Source organism: Triticum urartu, chromosome 4, assembly GCF_003073215.2.
Source record: "Triticum urartu cultivar G1812 chromosome 4, Tu2.1, whole genome shotgun sequence".
Taxonomy (NCBI): Eukaryota; Viridiplantae; Streptophyta; class Magnoliopsida; order Poales; family Poaceae; genus Triticum; species Triticum urartu.
The window spans coordinates 152,977,784-152,983,144 of record NC_053025.1 but is presented as its reverse complement, the minus strand read 5'-3'; the positions used below and the strand labels follow the sequence as shown (position 1 = coordinate 152,983,144).

The 5,361-nt window shown below is 46.5% G+C and overlaps 1 pseudogene; it reads left to right on the top strand.

Moving 5' to 3' along the window:
- Nucleotides 1-1,190: 1,190 nt before the first annotated feature.
- Nucleotides 1,191-2,227, top strand: LOC125553719 (annotated as a pseudogene).
- The last annotated feature ends 3,134 nt before the right edge of the window (nt 2,228-5,361 follow it).

The window sequence follows — 5,361 nt, the reverse complement described above, 5'->3', positions numbered from 1 at the left end:
TCATCTCTCGGCAGTTAAGCGCATCTTGCGATATGTCTCTTCCACTGCTTCGTATGGTCTGCTTCTTCAGTCTGCATCGTCTTGTGAACTTTCGGCTTTCTCTGATGCGGATTGGGCTGGAAGTCCTGATGATCGGCGATCCACGGGAGGGGGGGGGGATATGCAGTGTTCTTTGGTCCTAACTTGATCGCCTGGAATGCTTGCAAGCAGGCCACCGTGTCTCGTAGCAGTACTGAAGCTGAGTATAAAGCAGTTGCTGATGCTACCGCTGAGATCATATGGGTACAGTCCTTATTGCGGGAGTTGAGAATCTCTCTAGGTCATCCTCCAGTTCTGTGGTGTGATAACATTGGTGCTACATACCTTTCATCTAATCCGGTGTTTCATGCTAGGACAAAACACATTGAGGTTGACTATCATTTTGTTCGGGAACGTGTTGCACAAAGACTACTTTGTATCAAGTTCATCTCCTCAAAAGATCAACTTGCTGACATTTTCACGAAGCCTCTTCCACAACCACAGTTTGTAGGCTGTAGGTGCAATCTTAACTTGCTTTGTACTTCAGGCTATAGTTAAGATTGAGGGAGGGTGTTAGACTGTATATACGTAGTCTTGTATAGGCCTTGTATTGTACCTCTTGGTACATCTATATAATGAGATAGCCACACCCTGTTTTAGGGTGTCAAGCTAGTTTCCCAAACCCTATGTTCTACAGCGGCCACCCAACGGCTGCGTTGCAGATCGAGGAGAATAGCTTGCACGTTTGTTGCTTCGGCGAGGAAAATTAGCAAGTTGGGTTGAAATGACAACACACCTCGCAGTCGCCCAAGCCCAACCATGCGGTGTGCACGCCCGGAACTTGATATGATTGACGACTAGAGGTGTGCACGAATATTATGGACGCGCCGTTTCCCCAAGCGCAATACTCCATCGAGATACACCTTCCCATTGTCTCTGTTCGTCGGTCCCATTTCCTTAGCAGCCGGCAGTGGCCTTGACTCTGACCTTGCTCCCATCTCCATTTTCATCACAAGCTAGCTCATCCCGACGCAAGTAATACGCTATATGTTTAATAAACTCTCTGCCTTGCCTCGTGTGTCCATTTGCATATGCATGCAATGACGACATGCATAACTTAATTAGATCCATGCCTGCGTCCGTGATGCCCTATATAAAGGACTGCATATGCCTCACTACCCACTCATCCATCACAGCTTAGCAGCAATCACCAGTGCCTTAGACACTCTCGATCAGCAAACTCTAGCTCATCAGCCCTAGCTAAGCTCGTTGCATTTGTTGCCTAGCAAGCAATGGAGTACGCAAAAACCATAGCTGGCCTGTTCGCCATGTTGCTCCTTGGTCCGGCTCTGGCCACCGACTCTGACCCTCTCCAGGACTTTTGTGTCGCTGACCTGGGCGGCAAGGCGGTCTCGGTGAACGGGCACCCATGCAAGCCCATGTCGGAGGCCGGCGACGACTTCCTCTTCTCGTCCAAGCTGGCCAAGGCCGGCAACACGTCCACCCCAAACGGCTCGGCCTGACGGAGCTTGACGTGGCTGAGTGGCCCGGTACCAACACGCTGGGCGTGTCGATGAACCGTGTGGACTTCGCGCCGGGGGGCACCAACCCGCCGCACATCCACCCCCGTGCCACCGAGATCGGCATCGTGATGAAAGGTGAGCTCCTCGTTGGAATCCTTGGCAGCCTTGACTCGGGGAACAAGCTCTACTCCAGGGTGGTGCGCGCTGGGGAGACGTTCCTCATCCCGCGCGGCCTCATGCACTTCCAGTTCAACGTCGGTAAGACCGAGGCTACCATGGTCGTCTCCTTCAACAGCCAAAACCCCAGCATCGTCTTTGTGCCGCTCACGCTTTTCGGCTCCAACCCGCCCATCCCAACGCCGGTGCTCACCAGGGCGCTCCGGGTGGAGGCCGGGGTTGTGGAACTTCTCAAGTCCAAGTTCTCCGCTGGGTTTTAATTCCTGGGAGCCTTCCCTGAAATGATTAAAATATAATTCAATGTATATGTTTGCTAGCAAAATTTAATAATTCTCAGCAGAAGACGTGCATTCAAGCTTCTGGTTAATCTCACATGCAGTTCTAATAATATTGAATAAGTTAGCCTCATGGTTTAGCCTTCAGATCCAGTATGGGGAATTGTATGTACTACTCTTTATTGTCGTCTTTGTTCTTTTCATTGAATGGAATATATGATTAGCGTTTTCGTATATTTTTCCCATTACCTTCATAAGTCAAACATGTTCTAAAGTTTACGTCATGATGGCATGGTGAGCAATCTCGAAATCATTCAGAAAAGATGCTCTCAAAATTACGTGAATACATTGTGAGAATGCAAAATGTTCCATGTATTGTAGCAATCTCAAGAATGTGCAAAAAACATGAGTGGTTTTTCTACCATGCACAAAATATCCTGTACATGGATCCACCGTCCGTTGTTGCTTTAAGATTTATGCGAATTTTTTGTTGTACTAAAAAATTATCTTGTTTCATTCATTTTTTTCCTTGTTGCGAAGTGTATCATCATATTTCGGTCAAGTGGCTCGCCACTTAGTTATATGGTGGACCTCCATGCTCAACCACAAAGGGGGGATTGTGCTGTTCAAGGCGGTTCTCTCGGCCATGACTATTTATGACATGCTTTCTCTATATGGATCTACTGCAATGTGCAATGGGTCTTCTAGTGTCAACAAAATCATTAGAGCGTTACTTTTGCGTGGATCTGAAGAAGCCAAGGGCAGCCATCCCCGTGGTCTGGGAGCAAGTGTGTCGACTGACCGAGTTTGGCGGGGTCAGTATACACAATCTCCAGTTGCTTAATCGTGCTCTTCGTCCCTGATGGCTCTGGATGGAGGGAGTGGGTTCGATCAGATCTTGATCCGAGGTGAATGTAACTACTTCAGTGCGAACTCGTGACATTCATGGAACTTTGTCCGTGTAGGCAATTGTGGAATATCTCAGCCAGTGGGCCGCAATTCAGAACATGTCGACATTTACTTCAGAGGTGGATAAATTCTCATGCCATCTCACTGTGGATGGATGATAGTTGCTGAGTTTAGCATACATGGGCTTTGTTTTTGGTTCTCTAATCACTATAGGCAGACAATGCAAATTCCCTGTGCAAGAACATCGCTCCATCCAAGGAGAAATGCTTTTGTTGGTTGGTCATGCATGACAGATTTTGCCCTGCAGACGGGCTGGCAAAGAGAGTCTACTCTTTGCGGCCAAGCCATGAGACTAGAGCTCAGTTGCTCATTGTTGTCCTTTTTCTCACGAGGTTTGGTTTAGGCTTCTGGGTTTTAGGGCCATCGGGTCTTTGATCTCTTCTCCTCTTGACTTGGTCTGTGCATGGTGGTCCTCTGTTTTTGACATAGCAAGTAAATTGTGGCAGTTTCTATTGCGGGCATGAGGAAAATCTGACCTGAAAGGAGCTCTAGAGTCTTTGATAGCATTACCTCCTTTGCTTCTAGAGTTGCCGATCTGGACATTGAGGAGATGAAGGGCCTGTTCGGGAACACTCCGGCTCCCAACTCCGTGGAGCTGAAGTGGCGGAGCGGAGCGGAGCGCAGTTCATTTTGGTGAAGCTGCCATTCTGCCGCTTCGCATTCCAGCGCCGAGCGGAGCGGAGTAGCTGGAGCGGTCCGTTGCGCACGAAATTATGGGAAATGCCTAGACTCAAGGCAGGTAGGGGAGGAGCAGTTTTTGGTGGTCGGTATTCGAGTTCATTCAATTCCTATTCTTGTAAATCATGCTGCTTTCAAATATTAATGAAAATGAAGGGCATTTTAGGTTGCCGTTCATAAAAAAACAATTTTTAACAAGGTGTACTATTTTGAAGTCGCCAAACCAACGAGTCAATCGTATGTATACATAATTAGAGCAATTCCAACATGGTCCTCAGCACAGTAAAGTAATATAAGACTTTTCCAACTACAAACTTTTTAGTTTTCCATACATATCTTAGATAACACCTACCATGCAAGGTACTTTAGAATTTAAATATGATTTTCTTCCAAATTGTAGGCATTGTTTTAATATACTAGTTGTTCAAATTTAAATTATATCCATTAAATACCCTAATAATCATTTACTGCCTAAAAATTAACAAATGAATTGTGAGAAATGCATAATTTCTGATGTTGGAAGTTAAATTTAGAAAAAGGTTTGGAGCCTTCGGTATCGATGTAGAAAAAATTGGACCTTAACCATAGCTCAAACCCTAAAATCTAAAATGTTATATCATTGGGCAGCATACGTGCTTGTCTTTTTTTTTGCGAGAAGTATATGTTGCGCTTGTCACTGGTTTTTTTTGAGGCAAACACACGCTTTTTATTAACTCTGTTGCAAAATGTTTACAGGAATGTTGACTGAATCATAGGGAAGATCGAGCCAAATATGTCTACCAGCTCCTAGAGAAGAGGCGTGCTTTGCGAGGCTATGTGCCTCAAAATTACAAGTTCTACTTTCGAAAGAGAAAAAACAACTTGTAAAAGGTATCATCCTAGACTGAATTTCCTGAATGATCGCCCCATGGAATGCACTGGATCCATTCTTGATTTCTTCCACCAGTCCCTGACAATCAGTGGCCAAATGGATATTTGAGAGATTAAGATCTGCGGCTAGGGACAGACCTTCTCGGCAAGCCAGTGCTTCCAGAGCAGTCGGATCAGTCATATTAGGCGCCACCAAGACCGATGCCCCTAAGTAATCTCCATGTTCGTTCCTGCAGAAAGCTGCTGCCGCTCCAACGCTGCCATTCCGTGAGAAAGCACCATCAACATTGATCTTTGCATGATTCAAAGAGGGAGGAATCCAGCTCCTTCTCGTGTCTCGGATTGATGGTGGCTGCACCTTCTCCTTTCTGGCATTAACCGTCTCTAGCTCGGCCATATAGGATTGCACAAATCGATGGATTTGTTCGGGGCTCTGGAAGATGTTATCATGGATTGCTTTACGCCTCGCCGTCCAGATGGCCCACAATGTGACAATCATCCTCGTAAATTCATCGTGCGACAAGAAATCATGCATGAAGAACAGCCACTGTTTCGCCCTAGGATCACTGCATAAAATCATATGTTCAGCCACATTTGCATCCGATAATGCCCACGTACATCTGGCCACTGTACAGTCCAAAAGTGAGTGGCGCCATGAATCGGCGCATCCACACAGATTACATGTGCTTGATGTCGCCATCTTCCTGTGGTGCAGGACATCTGCCGAAGGTATGGACTGGTGAGCAAAGCGCCAGACGAAAATTTTCAGTTTTGAAGGTACTGACAATTTCCATAGTTTGGTCCACGTCTTTGCTTCCCCTGAACTAGAAGACCCCGGCACTCTCTCCAGC